General features: G+C 47.5%; 1 protein-coding gene across 1 annotated transcript in view; it reads right to left on the bottom strand.

The window, feature by feature from the left end:
• Positions 1 to 15,338, bottom strand: part of SOCS6 (suppressor of cytokine signaling 6) — a 40,030-nt gene extending 24,692 nt beyond the window's left edge. The window contains exons 1-2 of the mRNA XM_043559074.1: positions 15,259 to 15,338; positions 9,518 to 9,692 (exon numbers count right to left, since the gene is read on the bottom strand). The gene's annotated coding sequence lies outside the window, so the exon portion shown is untranslated. The remainder of the gene's footprint in view (positions 1 to 9,517; positions 9,693 to 15,258) is intronic.
• Positions 15,339 to 17,692: the final 2,354 nt, after the last annotated feature.

Genomic DNA, 17,692 nt, shown 5'->3' with positions numbered 1-17,692 from the left:
CCGCCGTTTTCTACCCAGGTATCGTCTGCTTTCAAACCGTGCCTTAGGCCATGCTGCTTTCACAAAAAGACCTACATCAGTACCTGCTTTTGCCGACTGGAAGAAACCCAGAGAGGATTTCTGCTTTTGCGGAAAAGGCGAAAAGCAAAACTAGCATTCGGTGTGTGTTCTGCAGCGGGCCGGTACAGAGGCGGTAGGAGCGGAGCCACCCAGCTCCTTCCCCAGGAACCCCGGGAAACACACTCAGCATCTCAGCATCCAGCTGCCAGAGCTGTGAACTGTGCGAGCACGTGTGCTTTATCTCGATTTATTTTGTGCATCTGTTTGCAAGATGTGTTCTAAGGTATCAGAGAAGCAAAAGGTTACTTTTGGGGTCTGGAAATGCTCAAAACATTTTCCATATAAATTAATGATACCTGCTTCTTCAGTTTGCACCATTTTGGCTTACAAACGGTTTCACAGGAATGCTCTGCTTTCAGACAGTAGGGGAATCCTGCATTAGATCTTTCTGAACCCAGTAAGTGCATTTCACTTTCCTACAAAACCACCACCACCACGCCGCACACTGAGAAAACAGGCCACCTGGGGGCTCCTGGGGTCTCGGCTGAGTGTCCGACTCTTGATTTTGGCTCAGGTTATGATGCCAGGATTGTGGGATCCGGCCCCACATTGGGCTCATGCTCAGCATGGAACATGCTTAAGATGTTCATGTTCTCTCTCTCTCCCTCTCTCTTTCCCCCCCTGCCCCCTCCCCCACTTGCTTGCTCTAAAATAAAAAAAAAAAAAAAAAAAAAATGGGGGCACCTGGGTGGCTAAGTCAGTTAAGTAGCCAGCTCTTGATTTTAGCTCAGGTCATGTTATCACAGTTCATGGGTTCAAGCCCCACATGGGGCTCTGCACTTAGTGTGCAGCCTTAGAATTCTCTCCCTTTCTCTCTTAAAAAATTTAAATTAACAGACAACAGTCTGTCTAGGGAAAAGAATATGTACTTGTGTGTTTCAGTAACCTCTTAGCAAGAAAAGCAGGACTCTGATGCCCTCAGGGTCAAATGTCTCAGTTTTCCTTATCCATTTTTCCCTAAATCTTCCCAAACCGTTCTCCATTCTCCCTAGCTGCTAATCTCATGATGCAAATTCCTCCCCTTCACGCCCTGTGTCATTCCGTGTACCTCACTCTCACATTTCAGTCTTTTTGCTTCCCTATTCACCACGGGACCCTTCCAGTGGCTCTGCTCCCTACAGATACCAGGAATGGACACCTCATCCAGCCCCAATCCCCGACACCTGACAGCCGTGCCCCCCTGGGGTTCGCCCCATACAGCAAGTGCTTCTCAGCTTCTCACCGTTCACGAGGATTTCTCTAAGTTCCCTTAACTTACGCCCATCTCTGTGCCTCCCTCTTCTGCCTCATTGATCACTCCAGGTGACATCCTTGTCTTGACACTCACAGAACACGGCACCTGCTTGAAAAGTCTAAGGAGATTAGCCTCCAGCCCTAGTAAAAACACGGGGATGAAAGATGAAGTCCTTCCCCTCCAGGAGCCTTGGATTCTAGTCCAGAAGGTAAGCAAACAGACATCTGCAGAAGACTGAGGGAAGCGCTGCGGAGGAAGTTATGTCCATCTGCGTCCAGAGGACACCCGGGAAGGAGAGGAGCCGGTCCCTGCCACCACTCTCAGCACCTCTGCTCCCAAAGGACTTCCGTTAGCAATACCAGCACATCCGCCGCCCATACGGAGGTGACTTCGTCCTAAACATGCACATTAGTCTTCGTGAATCCTCACAAGAGCGCTATCTGCAAGGTACTATCTTCACGTCCATTTTATAGAAGGGCAAGCCAACCCTTAGGAAGTTTAACAATTTGCCCAAAGTCACAGGGAAGGGGCCAAGTAACAGACAAGCGCTGACACAGGGTGCATCATCTAGAAACGTCCACCTTTTCTGACTGTATTAGCACAACACCAGGGATGGGTGCCTAGCGACACAGAGCACGGATCGCAGGGCCACAGTGTCTGAGTTCAAATCACAGCCGGCATTTCCTAATGACCGGGACATCGGCGCTTCAGTTTCCTCATCTGGAAACGGGAGTCAAGCAAGTATTCTCTCGGCATGACAGAAAGAGAAGGTTGATAAGTCCTCTCTCCATCGTGCTGGCTGAACAGCATGCAACCAAGAAACCTACTTCATGAAAGCTACTCAACTTCAGGACTTCGTTCAAGTTATAAACTTTTACGCTCCAAAACACATCAAGAGAGAGCAAGTCACAGACCAGGAAAACATATTTGTGTATCACATATCTGATAAAGCACGTGCACCCAGATAAAGAACTCTTTAACCGAATAGGACAAATAACCCGATGCTTTAAATGGACGGAAGAGGGGCACCTGGGTGGCTCAGTCAGTTAAGCGACTGACTTCGGCTCAGGTCATGATCTCATGCTCTCAGCTCTGTGAGTTTGGGCCCCAACAGCTCAGAGTCTAGAGCCTGCTTCGGATTCTGGGTCTCCCTCTCTCTGTCCCCCTCCACTTGTGCTCTGTCACTCTCCATCTCTCAAAAATGAATAAACCTTAAAAAAAAAAATTTAAACGAACAGAAGACAGGATCAGATCAAAGACGTACAAATGGCTAATAAGCACATGAAGAGGTGGTTAATGTTACTGGTCATTAAGAAAACGTAAATTAAAGCCACAGTGATACCACACACATTGTAAGCAAATATGTAGAGAAACTGGAACCACGCTGGTGGGAATACAAAATGGTGTGACGTTCAAACATTTTTCTGTTTTCTTTACTGTGAGGAAAATGATTAAATGAGGGATTAAATACACAGAACAAAAAGATTTAAGACACAGCAGGTACATTTCAGACACCTAGAAATCAGTCCGCATCAGTTCATATGAACCGTCTACCTTCTTTTTCCTACAGCCGTACAGTAACTTGTATCTTGACTTTCTTCTTTTTGTGGCACCATGAGGAAGTGCCTCATTTTACTTCAGTTGCCTGGGTCTGGCTTCTTTCATCGTGTGCCCCCCTTTTGTTGTCTTAAGAAATCCTTCCAGTACTGAAATCATACACTCTTTCTGTATTTCTTATAAAAGTACTGAAGTTTTGCTTTTCACGTGTACATCCTTGATTAATCTAGTATTGATTTATAGAAAGGATTAATTTGCGTTTTTCCACACGGACAACCAACTGGCTCAACATGTGCACAAAAAAATACTGACCCTGATAAGAATGAAACGCAAATTAAAATAGTAATGACTTTTCACAACTCATATCAGCAAATGTTTTTCTAAATGATGATATTTATCACTTGAAAATGTCTTAATATAGTTGTAAAAAAAAAAAAAAAAACAAACCTGGTTTATGCAACTCTTAAAAATATTTATCTTCTTTGGAGGTGCCTGGGTGGCTCAGTCAGTTAAGTGTCTGACTCTTCATTTTGGCTCAGGTCATGATCTCTCAGTTCCGTGAGTTCGAGACCCGCCATTGGGCTCTGTGCTGACAGCGCGGAGCCTGCATGGGACTCTCTCTTCCTCTCTCTCTCTCTCTCCCCCCCCTCCCCTGCTCGCTCCCACTCTCTCTCTCTCAGAATAAACTTCAAAAAAAGTATTCATCCTCTTTGACACCATAATGCCATTTTTATAACTCTTCTAGAAATAACATAAAACCAAAGCATAACAATGTCTCCTGCATTATTATATATGATAAAAAATAAATTTTAAGAATCAGAAACATTCTAATTTCCAACAGTGTGAGAACTGTAAACAAAATTCTAGCACATCTACACAATGGAACTTTAGGGAACCACTAACATTGAATTTATACAGGGTTATAAATAACATGAGGGAGAAGTTCATATTGTTCATTTGTTAAATGCAAAAACACAGGAAACAAAATCATATGTACAGTGTGGTCTCGATTATGTAGAAAGAATAGGGGGGAACAGCAGACCAGAAAGAAATACAGCAGAACTGCCATCTGGACCACAGAATGCTCTGTTAATACTGTTTTCAATACTTTATTTTCAAAATATTCTATAACGAATATAGAGTTTTTAAAAGAATAAGGTCTTGGGGCGCCTGGGTGGCTCAGTCGGTTGGGCATCCGACTTTGGCTCAGGTTGTGATCTCGCGGTCCGTCGGTTCAAGCCCCAAGTCGGGCTGGGCTCTCCGCTGACAGCTCGGAGCCTGGAACCTGCTTCGGATTCTGTGTCTCCCTCTCTCTGACCCTGCCCTGCTCACATTGTGTCTTTGTCTCTCTCAAAAATAAATAAACATCAAAAAAAATTTTTTAAAGAATAAGGTCCGTGATTTTGTTTGTTCTTAAGTTACTTTTTTAAAGGGTATGGTGAGTAAAATGCAAGGCCTTTTCTTGGCTTTCAGTTTGGCCATGACTGTACAAAAACATAAATCAACAGGTAAGAATATTATATTGTTTTTCCTTCATTAGAACCTAGGCAGCCTTCTCTTTCTCCTCACCCCACCGAAAACAAGTTTCTGCCAATCTGACATTTAATTGTGATGAGTGCATACAGGGTCTGGCCTGAAATATTCAATCTAAGTTTCGCAGAGTTAATTAACACAGACTTAGTATACACTACGAACTCTAAACGAGCAATAAACCCACCAGCGTTTCGATGACCCTCCTGACTCCTTGCTCGGTTTACATTGCCCGCTAAATCACAGTCCCTCGTAGCATATACCCTCAACTCCCTTCCCCACGCTCACTCTGAAACGCTCTCCTGGCCAGAGGCGGCACTGACGACACGCAGCTCCGCCCACACCACGCCTGACAGGGAAATGTGGCCTGAGAAACACGAAGCCACTCTGCCTGGCCCCACTGCACAGTCCTGACCGTGAACCCCCCAGGTGGCGCCTTAATGCCGCCTGGAAATCCCACCACATTTCTACTCGGCCCCCCACCGACCAACCCACATCTTTCCTCACACCTTTAACGCTTACTCCTCCATCTTTAGTCTCAGCCGATGGCCCAGCTTCCTGCTTCACTGAGAGCACTGAGGACGTGAGGAGAAAATCGGACAGAACCATCCTGTTACTTTACCGACCCACACACCTCTCTGAAGCCCCCCCCCCCCCCCCCCCCCCCCCCCCGCCGTGGACCAGACCTCCCTCACCTCCCAACCATTTCCCCGCTCTACCGGACCGCTCCTAAAACGACATTTCCCACGTACCTGTGCAAGCAAACTTGTCCTGACCCTCCTTTCTCCGCCAGCTGTGGTCCCATCTCTTTAATCCCCTTTGCCACAAAACACCTTGGGAAAACAGGCACACGAGGCCTACCATTCCCTTTCTCCCATCTTCCCTTCTACCCACGCCAGAGACCTCTAGCACGTCACACGGAAACTGCTCTGGTCACCGCCACCCATGACGTCCCCACTGCCAAGCCAGTACCCGTCCTCAGTCCCGACCTGAGATGCTCTCATCAGTCCTACTCAGACCACTGTGCCTCCAATCTCTTCACTCACGCCCCACGGTGACGTCGCTCACCCTCACGCCCGAAACACCACCGCTGTGTCCTCCACTCCCGAATCTGCATCTTTATTCAGCCTCGTTTCAGGCAGCTCCCTCCTCGACATTGCCATTCACTGACTTAGGGATATCCAAGACGTAACATGTTCCAAAATACACTCTGGCTCTTTCCGGTCCCAGCCCCAGATCTGCTCTGCTTGCAGCCTTTCCCTCTCTGGTCCGCGGTGACTCCATTCTTCCGACCGCTCAGAGGAAAACGTCCACAACCATCCGGGGCTCTCCTCACACACCGCATCCAGGGTCGTGTCTCAGCTACTTTCAAAATGTATGCAGAGTCCGATCACCTGTTACCGCCACACTGCTCCACGCTACTAGTCCGTCTTGTCCACGTTACTTAACTGCCACCCAACTCGTCTCCTGCTTTCTCCTCTGCCCCGACATTCCCTTCCCAACACACCCCTGGTGCGTGGGGACTTGGCATGAATGCTGACAGTGCCGCACCTGCATAATGAAGTCCTGTATCTCTGACCCAGGAGCATCATGTCCTGCGGCAGCACCCATCAAGGCTCACTTGCCGGCTTGAGCACAGGGTGAGATTTCCTACTCGTCAGTTCTTCACGACTACGTGTAAATAAAGATAAATGAAAAGTCGTTACAAGAACTGCTCTGACTTCTTTCAGGGCCTCTAGATCTTACACAATGAGCTTCATTTTAAAAAGTAACACGAATATTTACATGGTTGCAAAGGTAAAGAAATTTAAAGGTAACACAGTTAAGAAAAATGGACTTAAAGTTGCCATATAATTTCAAATTTAGTGAGTTAAGAAGCTCTAGTAAATTTTCAAGTGATACACTCCCACTTTACATCTATTTATTTTTTAAAGAGAGAGAGAGAGAGAGAGCGCACGAGTGAGCACACAAGTGGGGGAGGGGCAGAGGGAGGAGACACAGAATCTGCAGCAGGCTCCAGGCTCCAAGCGGTGAGCACAGAGCCCGACGCGGAACTCGACCCCACGAACGGCGAGATCGCGACCTGAGCCGAAGTCGAACCCTTAACCGACTGAGCCACCCGGGCACCCCAATACACTCCCACTTTAGAGGCTATTGACACAAAACTAGAGGGCAGCACTAGAACCAGTCTGCTGTGTGACACTGAGTGAATCTCCTCCCTGAGTCTGTTTTCCCACATGAAATAAAGAGGTTGACCTCTAAAGCACATCCACCCCTAAAAGTACCTGATTCAATGGAAGTAAAAATATGCAGAGACTTAGAAATTTAACCTGCAGGGAACAAATTTTCCATGAGCATTTCAAAGCATCTTTTTAACTGTGTCAAACATATTTCTATTAAGTTGAATATGAAAATGTTCATAAATTCAATCATTTAAAATGCTAACGAACTGGCTCCTAAGAACTGATTAATGAAGCAAATTCACTCTTCTTTAATTTTGTAGTTCAGATTTTAGTATTTAAAAATTTTTTAAGTAGCACACTCGGGGTGCCTGGATGGAGCATACAACTCTTCATCTTGGAGTCGGGTCGTGAGTTTGAGTCCCACGTTGGGTTACGGATTACTTAAAAATAAAATCTTTAAAAAAAGTAGCACACCTCTACACCCGTTCATCACTGTCTACAGGCATATACAGATTAAATTTTTAAGGTATACATTTATACATTTCAAGTATACATTAAAAAGTTAAAACCTCTGCAAGTTCCCTACACAATTTCACTGTGTTCACTGCCTCTGACAAAGTAAGGCCTCACTAGTTAAAGTGTCCAGTAGATTAGACCCTTTGAGAATTTTTTTACAAACTACTAACAATTAAGGAAGGCCCAAAGATCTATGTTTGCTGTTGTCATTTTTATTCTGGCTTAAAAAATTGAGGCAAAAAGTAAGAAAATCAATATACTGATCCTGGAAGTCCAACATCTGATGAAGAAGAGCTTCAGTCAAGAGAAGGAAACGAAAGGGAAGAAATCATAAAAGAAATTTAAAAAATTTTCCCATAACCGAACAACACAAGCTTACAGACTGAAAGGATCCATGCGATGCTCTGTACAGCCAAAGAAGAAAAGACAATATAAACAGGCACACCGTAATGAAATTTTAAAATTTAGGAGAGGAGATAATAAGAAGGTACCAAAAGTTCCCCAAAAAAGAGGAAAAAAAATACATACAAACGATTGGGAAACAGCAACTAACTCAGTAACACTGGAAGCTGGTGGCGCAATGTCTTCAAAATTCCAAGGGGACATTTATTTTCAGTACGGCGCACATTTACAGCCAGTGACTTCTTGCGCACCTCCACACTTCTCAGCACCCTTGCAGGGCCATGTGACTGGTTCTGGTAAATGTGTGAGAAAAGTGACATGTGTCACTTCTGGGCCAAACATTTCAGTGCCAGCATATGACCCATCGGCTCCCCTTTGCGTCTGCTGTGGTGCCTCAGAGCCATGGGTGATCAACGGGGAATTGCAGGCGAAAGCAGACTGGGTCCAAAAGAAAACGGCAGAGGAGCCCCAGGCCCAGTGTGGACATGGGGAAAGTAAGAAACAGCCTGTATTTACACACGCGAACCCCAGAGTTCATCTGTCATTGCAGCAGCACCCATCCCATCCTGACTAAACTCGTCACCCAGAATTGTGTATGCAGCCAGACTGGAAGTCAGATTATGTGAGACATACATGGTTTCCCACGAGGTCATTAAAAAAAACACCTCCCCCATCTCCTTTCTCAGGAAGTTATTAGAAGAATGAGCTCCATCAAATCAAGGAAGCAAACTAAGAAACAGAACACAGGTAACCTTGCTTAGGAAAGGGAGAAAAGAATCTCTACGTTGATGTTATAGCTCCTGCTGTTCACCCTGTTTGAGATAACGTCCCCGCCACCCAGGGCTCCTCCCAAACAAAGGTCACCTTCCAAAAGCCAGCTCAACTGTGACATCATCCACAAAGACACAATCCAAACTCCCCACCACCTAAGAGTAAATGAAAACATCCTGCATCAACCACAAGAAGAGTCACCGACATCAGACTCGATCCTTCCTGAAATCTGCTAGAAATGTGGTCCATGACTTGGAGATTAGTTAACTGCTATTAGTCTCAGTCTCCTCATCATCTGTGTAAAGATGAAGCTGACCAATAATCAGAAGGTTCCTTCTAATTCTAAAATGCAGGGGTGCCTGGGTAGTTCAGTGGGTTAAGCGTCTGACTCTTGATCTCGGCTCAGGGATGATTTCATGATCTGTGAGTTCAAGCCCCGCATCGGGCTCTGCACTGACAATGTGGGGCCTGCTTGGGATCCTCTCTCTCCTTCTCTCTCTGCCCCTTCCCCACTCGTGCACATGTGTGCGCTCTCTCTCAAAATAAATAAACTTAAAAAAAAACAACAAAATGCAGTAATTCCGCAAATATACAAAACTACTAAAATCCTAATACAATTCCATGTGTGTTACACGCTTACACATTCTGACACTCTGATATTTGGTAATAATGTTATTCCCTAAGTATATGGTTGTCACTTTCAAAAGCAATGTCAACAGATGAAAACGACTATTGTCACAGAATGAAGATATCTCCTTTAAAACCAAAATTAAGCCTTAATAAGAAACATCTCATTACTATAAACACCAAAACAAAATTCACAAAAGGAAAGTCATACAAAGTAACAAGTCTACCAATGAGAATTCACCTTACGCTACAGGCATATCAGCCCTGTTGCTTCAACCATCCGGTGTTACTGGTGTATCCAGAATAACACCAATCACTGAAGAAACCACCAGCAGGAGTGCCAAAGAGCAGGCCATCTAGGGTCCTTGATGAACACACCTTTTCTAAATAGTTCCAAAGAGTAACATTCAACTCTTAAAATTGTTTTTGATGGAAATCTCTTCTAATAGGAACCATATATTCTTTTCATTCTCTTAAAAGGGAAACCCTAAGCACAAGTGTGTGTATTAAATACGATCTCATGCTGTCACTCAAGTGCTCTATGTAGACTGATGCCCCTTAAGATGACCAAATTTACCTGCGGGAAAATTTCAGGATGGCATAGTGACGTCTTCAGGATAACGGTTTGTCTCCCAGGCCTTCAGAGATATTCCGTCTTTTCTTCCTTCTTTCTTCTCTACTACTCAACAGTCTGCTCCCAAGGACAACGGCACATCCACCGCTCCCCAAACATAGTCTCCAAGTGCGATGCCCTTTTAATAATTTTAAGAAAACATTTCAGTGTGATGGTTGTTAACAGTGATTTAAAAAAGATTAAAACAGCAGAAACACAAGAGCCTGGGGCTTTGCAAGCGCACGGAACCTCTGCGTTCTCCGGCTCCCTCCGACTGACTGCGCTGACCCAGTGCCAGGCAGCTCAATGGCTGCTCACGTTTGTAACCCTTACAAGTCTGCAGCTGGCACCATTTAAACTTCTGTGGGCTTGTCTCGTCTTTCCTATTTTCATTTCTCTTGTCCCTTTGGTCTTACGCCCTTTCCCCACACAGGGCTTCCTTAACAAGAAAAACCAAGTCTTCCATAAAGGTTACTGATTACCCAGAATACTCTTTTTAACTAATCACAGTATATTTTAAACTAATTATTACTATTAGCATTCATTATATTCAAGGCACTGAACCCATTCATTTACACGCATTTCTCATTTGATTTTCACACCAATGCTGAGAAAGGCACTATTACAATTTTACAGATAAGGCAAATAAGACAGATTTATTTTAAAAACCTCCCCTATAGGGGCACCTGGGTGACTCAGCGAGTTGAGCTTCTGACTCTTGATCTCAGCTCAGGTCATGATCTCAAGGTTTGTGAGTTCAAGCTCCACATCGGGCTCTGTGCTGACAATGCAGAACCTGCTTAGGATTCTCTCTCTTCCTCTCTCTGCCCTTCCTTCTGTCTCTCTCAAAATAAATAAACTTTAGAAAAGGGGAGTGGAGCACTGGGTGCCTCAGTCAGTTAAGTGTCTGACTGGATTTCAGCTCAGGTCCTGATCTCGTGGTTCGTGGGACTGGGCCCTGCATCAGCACGGAGTCTGCTTGGGATTCCCTCTCTCCCTCTCTGCCCCTCCCCCACTCATTCTCTCCCTCTCTCTCTCAAACTAAGTAAATAAACTTTAAATAAAAGTTTAAAACTAAAATAAAAACCTTCCCTATAAATTCAGAGCTGAAATTCAAGGCTAGATGCCCAGTCTTTGTGATCAGCCAGTTGGACACATGAGTGAATGCTGTTGTTATTGGGATGCCTGCTCTACAGGTAAAGAAGGTTCTTGGGGGCACCTGGGTGGCTCAGTTGGCTAAGCGTCCGACTTCAGCTCAGGTCATGATCTCACAGTCCATGAGATTGAGCCCTGCATCGGGCTCTGTGCTGACAGCTCAGAGCCTGGAGCCTGCTTTGGATTTTGTGTCTCCCTCTCTCTCTGCTCTTCCCCCACTCACACACTCTCTCTCTCTCAGAATAAACATTAAAAAAAAAAAAAAAAGACAGTTCTTGGAGTACCTGGCAGGCTCAGTCGGTAGAGCATGCAACTCTTGATCTTGGGGTTGGTGAGTCTTAGGAGCAGCTACTGAGCTGCTTGCCACGTTGGGCATAGAGCTTACTTTAAAAAAAAAAAAAGCAGTTCTCATGGTGTGAGGCTACTTGGGCCACGTAGTTATAAAAACTTTGGCATTATTAGTGCTGTGATTCATTTAGCTAAGATCAGCTCAGATGGGGATAAATAAGCAACACAAAAAAAACCACCAGATTTCTGTGATCTACAGCACATCCTTGCCTTTGATGTGTAGATACCAACGTAAAAACTATAATCACTTTTTGTCCATGTCCCCACGGGTTGTGTTAGGGAGAGACAGAAGAACCACAGGCCACGGCTGGCCCATGTGGGACTTACATGTGGAGAAAGACCAAAACAAATAAACAAAATAGTTACAGACTGAAATAAACGTTATGAGAAAACACACAAACTGATAAGACCTGATTAGACAGGACTACTGAAGTAGCTGTAAGGAACAGTAAAGACTTCCCTGATGCGGTGAACCTGGCGTTAAGGTCTGAGAATGAACCAACCACAGGAGGAACATGCTAGGCAAACAGAACTACCACGTAAGATGAGGAAGCCAGAAGCAGCCTGCAACGTTAGGGAATATAAAGGATAGAGTATAACTATTTGGTCAGACACAGAAGGGGGTTCAAGATGAGCTGAAGAACTAGGCGGAAATCTTGTAGCCCAAGACGGAGAGTTTGGATTGTACTTTAAACAAAATATATATTCACAACAACTGTCAGGTGGATTTATTATCCTCACATTAGACCCACAGAAGGAATAAGACTCAGAGGAGACACAAAATGTATTCAAGGTCACAAGGCTAGTAATGCATACTAAAGAGCAAACACCTCCAAAAGGTCCTCGGTTGCAACATGAAGATTGAAATCTTAAATGACTTTATCTGAGTACGTCTGTTCTTGAAACATCAACAAGACCAACAGCCACCTAATATGATTGTTCCAACTAAGTAAAACTTAAGGTTTGTCATGGATCATTAAAGACCAAAACCAAATGTGCCCTTAGTCCTAAAGCCTTCACTGCTCATTAGTGAAACACACCGTACAGAGTAACAAACCACAAAATATTAATGACAGTTTCACTGTCAATACAATTTAAAACATGTCCCCACGGCTCTTTCGCCTTTACTGCCCGAACTACTCTTTCGATCAATCTAGTCACACAAGAAAGTTGCCCCTTTTTATGTCATACACTAGTACTATAAATTTCTCCCTTGTAACAAAGGAGTGATTTCACAAAAGTACTCAGGCACCACAGATGTGCCATTTCCAAAACTGGAAAAAGATTAGGGATGAGGACCAAGAACTGAAATAGATAATCTTCGCTTCCCATAAAAGATGCAACAAACAGGGGCACCTGGGTGGCTCAGTCGGTCGGTTATGGCCCGACTGTTGGTTTCAGCTCAGGTCGTGACCTCACAGTCCATGAGATCGAGCCCTCCATTGGGCTCTGTGCTGACAAGAAGAAGGACCCTGACTGGGACTCTCTCTCTCTCTCTGCCCCTCCCTCGCGTATGCTCTCTCTCCCTCAAAATAAATGAACTTAAAAAAAAAAAAAAAAAAAAGACACAACAAACAGAACAGCAAAAGGTGATCATTGCTTAGGTTGTTACTTACCTACCTAACTTTATTACGTATTAAAAGAGATGCACACATCCATTAGTCGTACTATATTATAAACAACATGGGGAATCTGACCTCATACGCAACATATTCGTGTACCAACCCATTTCACATGACTGCGTATTTGTGAGACAACAGTAATTGCCACAGATTCAGAAATGGACCTAACATTTCCTATTTTCAGACTATACCATGACTTTTTAAGATCACACAATTAGGGGCGCCTGGGTGGCGCAGTCGGTTAAGCATCCGACTTCAGCCAGGTCACGATCTCGCGGTCCGTGAGATCAAGCCCCGCATCAGGCTCTGGGCTGATGGCTCAGAGCCTGGAGCTTGTTTCCGATTCTGTGTCTCCCTCTCTCTCTGCCCCTCCCCCGTTCATGCTCTGTCTCTCTCTGTCCCAAAAATAAATAAACGTTCAAAAAAAAAAAGAAAAATTTAAGATCACACAATTAGTCCTATGAGCAAAATCAAAGATACACACCGTTAGTAACATAAAAGTTTCCCGAAAACTCACCACAATGGAGAAAACTACCGGTTTTCTCTGAGGAATGACGTTACATAACAAGACAGTCTTAAGCAGACTCTTGCTTCTGTTCCCCAAAAAGGCGGCTGTTAAAAGGAACACTCAGGCCGGCAAGATGAGGAGGAATCCAGTGAGTACTGCAGAGCTTTCCTCTGAGGTCATGGCACAGCCCAAGTCGGCTACGGCCCAGGTCAAGGGCACCCAAACCCTTTCTCTGCCACTCCCTGCAAGGGGCTGCCTCGGGAGGGTGCCACGTGACATCCCAGGGTGTGCCCCTGGTTCCCTCGGAGGCCACGTTAAGGCCTGCCCTATCTTCCCACCAAAAGAAGAGGAAAGGGGCAGTGCGAGGTACCCCCACCGATTTAGAAGGCACTTAACAGATGATAATAAAAGGAAAAAGTATTTCAAAGGAGATGCCAAATGGAGACCTAAAAGGGGTTAAGGGTTCATCCTTAACCAGATCAAACCGTGGACAGCACTTGCCAAACCCCAAGTTCTTCTGAGAAAGGTTTTATCAAGCGCAGGATCAGCGAGCCAGCTTCCCCAAAGGCAGAAAACGTTAAGGACAGTATCAGGGGTTGGGGCCACGCACTGTGTTTGGAACAGCGACAGATCCTGAAAGTTACAGCATTCACACTCGGTGATGCAGCATGAGAAAATCAGAAAGCACACAGGAAAAGAGGTGTCTCACAGGCCACCTTCTCGTGGTTTTTCTCTGTGAAACTTGGTGAACAACATCCCTGATGTTTCTAAACAGCGCTGACTCTCCATAGCACCAAGTACTCCATTTAAAATTCATTCATTCGAATCAGCTAAGTGGATTCCACGTCGTTCTTTGTCGGTTGTTGTTGTTGTTGTTGTTGTTTTAAGTCAAGATATATTTATGCTTACTACGGTTGAGAACACCTCGGATACTTCATCTCGAAGTAGACGGCAGTTTACTTTTGTCTGATTACAAAACAGAGCTGTATTCCAAGAAACACAGGCAATTAAAAACGGATTTGGTGTCTCATTCACAATTTTATTGGGATTACTACGTCCTGCGTGCTCACACAAAGTAGCACGTTGCCCTCCCCAGGGTGGACGCTCAAGAAACACTCGCCGGACCGAATTCATTCTCGGTCTCACTACCGGAAGCCTGGGTTTCGCCACGGATCCCCACCTGGCCCCTGATCCCACAAGGTGGGGGCGGGAGCCCCGCGTTTCCCATTCCGACTGAACGCGAAGTTGGCATCCGGCCTGCTGCACACACTCCAAGTTCTGTGCCAGGACCTGCCACCGAGAAACGTCAACAGTTGTGCTACCTAACGAGCCACAATGGTGCCCCTGAAGTTGCCAACTCCTGAAGCAAATTGGAAATTAAGGCCTGTCTCGGCGCCAGGGGCAGTTTCGAATTCCACAGCCCCCACATCCGCGTAAGTGAACCCTATCCGGCGGCCCCGTCACGCGCTGCACACCCGGGGGGCCCCGCGCGACCTCCCGGCGGGCGGGGGCGGCGGCGGCGGCGGCCCCGACGCGGCCTGGGCCCTCCCGAGCCCGCCCTGCGGCCCCTGGACCGCGGCCGGGGGGGCCGGCGGCCGGGGCCGGGCCGAGCGGCGGGGTGCGAGCCGCGCAGGCCCCGCGCCGCCGCCCCAGGCCTCGCCGAGCCCCGGCCTCTCGCCGGCGGGGCTGCGGGCAACAAAGGCGGAGGCCCGGCCCGGCGCGCCGCGGACAGGGGGAAGGGGGAGGCCGAGGGGTCGGGCCGGCGCCCGGCGGAAGCAGGCCTCGGCCCTCCCCGGCCCCGGCCTCCCCGCCGCCCGGCCCGGCTTCCCGGGCGCCGCTCCCCGCCGGCCCCCCGCCCGCGGACCCGCCGAGGCGGCCGGGGCCTCGCGCCGGCCGGGACCCCGGGCTGCAGGCGCGCCGGACGGCCTCCCCATCCCGGCGGGCGCCGCATCCGCCCCCGCCGCCCCGAGGGGAGCAGCAGCCCCCCGCCGCCAGTTTCCCGGGTTACGGAGAAGAGGGAGCGGAAAGCAAAGCCCAGACCCAGCCTCCGACTCGGCTCCGCGGACGCTCACCCGGCGGCGGCCCGCTCCGCTTCCTCGCCCAGCGCCGGCGCGACTGCCGCGCTCGTCCCTCCTCTCCCGCAACTCCTCCTCCCGCCTCCTTCCTCCTCCTCCTCCTCCTCCTTCTCCTCCAGGAGGGGCGCGCGGCGGCGCCTGGGCCCGTGCGCGGAGCGGCAGCGGAGGAGCCGAGCGGAGGCCGCCCCGCGCCCTCCACTCGGCCCGCGGCGCAGGCGGGCTTCCCGGCGCTGGGGGCGGGCCGGGCGGGGGGCGGCCGGGCGCCGGGGGCGGGGGCGCGCGGGGGGCGGGGACGCGCGGGGGCGCGGGCGTCGGGGGAAGGGGGGAGCGGGGGCGCGCGGGCGCCTGGGTGACGGGGAGGTCGGCGGCCGCTCCGGGCCGAAGGGCGTGCGCGGGGCGTCTGAGGGCCGGGGGCGCGCCGGGTCTGGGAGCGCGCGGGGGTCGTGGGGGCGGGGGTGCTGTGGGTCAAAGGGGGGCGTTCGGCGGCTGGACTCGGGCGTCCGAGCTGGGTCCAGCCCGGGGCCCCACTGCCCGTGCGGGCTGGTCCAGCCGCCCCTTCCGTGCTCGTTCTTCCTCGCTGCCTCCCCTCCTCGGGTGGCCCTGGCTCGCGCGGAGGAGAAAAATCTTCTGGGCCCTCGGGCGCCGGTCCTCCCCTGGCCCCTGCGGCGGGGCGGCGGCCTCCGCGCGGCCGGGGTGCGCCCACCTGGCGCGGCGACCCCGTCCTGGAGGTCTCCGCGGGCGGGGAGGGACCGAGGAGAGCCGGAGCAAGCGAGCCGGAGCAGGGCCACTGTGGGGAAGCCCTTCCCCACGCCTTCTCTAGCTTAATCGTGAGATGTGCTTGCTAGAAGAAAACTTACTGCTTATTTCAAGCCGTCTACTTTTCCATTTAGCCCTTTTTTCAGTGTTTTGCACCATAGTTCATTCGCTATTGTTCGTGCCGCTGAATCTCAGGGTAGTGTGATGTCAAACTGCACGTTGGTAACTTGACTCATTTCTTTGGAAAGTGGCTGAACGCGCCCTTACGTATAGCAGTCACAGCAAATTTGGTTTTTTGCCCATGAGAAGCTACAGAAAAATGTTCATTTCTCTTGTGATGAAAAGCGATTAAAGATGGGTATCTTTAAAATGTAGCTTAAGAATTATTGTTGACTTTAAAAGTTGTGTTTCCGAAATGGGACCTTTAAAAAAAAAGAAACATGAGGCTAGGGAAAAAAGTCTTAATGTTCCAGCATTAATTTATATCTCAATTGTATCTCAATAAAGCATCCAGTTAAAGTTCAAATAGTTGATCTTAATTTCTATAAATATCACAATACTCACTCATTTGAACAAAGTGTAGATTAATAATGTAAACATTGGATTAGCAAGTGATTCAATCGGTTTTTATGATTAAACAACACATGGAAGGTTGGTGTCGTTTGTTGTGTGTGATTCGCCAGATCCTTGTTATCATCTTCGGTTCTTGAATTTGTGCATAAACCCGTACCATTATGGTTATCCTGATCTAAATGCCACTCCATTCTCAAATAACTCATTACAGTGAATGCAAACTAAATAGAATGGTCAGAGAAGTTAGCAGTAATAACAACTAATGATAAGAAAAGCAAACTTTTCAACTCCACCCTCTCTTGCTTTAAGCTGCCTCATAAGGATAGATTAGTGATCTATCATCTGATCTAAAGAAATCGCTAGCAGTTGGGTGTGCAAAGGGCCTGGTGAGCCCTGAGCTAGCATAGCACTGTGCTGGCTTCTCCAGCAGATAGGGTCAAACCCTGGGCTTCTGAGTCTGTCAGCTGGCCAGCATCCTTGGCTTTGATAGTTCATATAGTTGTGTGACCTTAACCAAGTAACTCAGTTTCTCAGTTACTCAAGTAACTTCAGTTTCTACTTGTAAAGAAGCAGGGTAGGGAGTCAGTTTTGATATTAACTATGTCGGATAGCTGTGAGGATTACATGAAATAATGCACAAAATCCACTTAATTTGGTGCCTGGTCCAGAAGGATTATCATTACTAGGTAATGTATATTTTATGAGACCAGCATTGCACGAAGCGCTTTTAAATATATAATCTCCTCTAATTTTAACCATTATCTATAAGGTCAGTATTTTCATTTCCACGTTCCAGGTGAGAAAACCGAGACTTCTTGTATGTTAGTAGTAGTTCCCAAAGTCACACAGTGCCATGGGGCAGAGCTAAAATTCAGACTTAGGTCTCTCTGACTCCAGAATGTGAGCTCTTAACCACTAGATTAAAATAATAGTGATAATCATATTAGTAATACAGCAACAACGTTAGGGTAGAGTTACTAGTGGCTAAATATTAAAATTAAAATCTATTAAAATCTTCATGCTTGGCTGAATTCCAAATGCTTCTTGGCTATAGACACGTGTTCTCATCCAACCCTTCCTTTTATCAGCAACCTAATCTCCC

Source organism: Prionailurus bengalensis, chromosome D3 (genome assembly GCF_016509475.1).
Source record: "Prionailurus bengalensis isolate Pbe53 chromosome D3, Fcat_Pben_1.1_paternal_pri, whole genome shotgun sequence".
In the NCBI taxonomy this organism is placed as follows: Eukaryota; Metazoa; Chordata; class Mammalia; order Carnivora; family Felidae; genus Prionailurus; species Prionailurus bengalensis.
The sequence above is the reverse complement of the archived record's forward strand: the minus strand, read 5'-3'. Positions and strand labels throughout refer to the sequence as shown.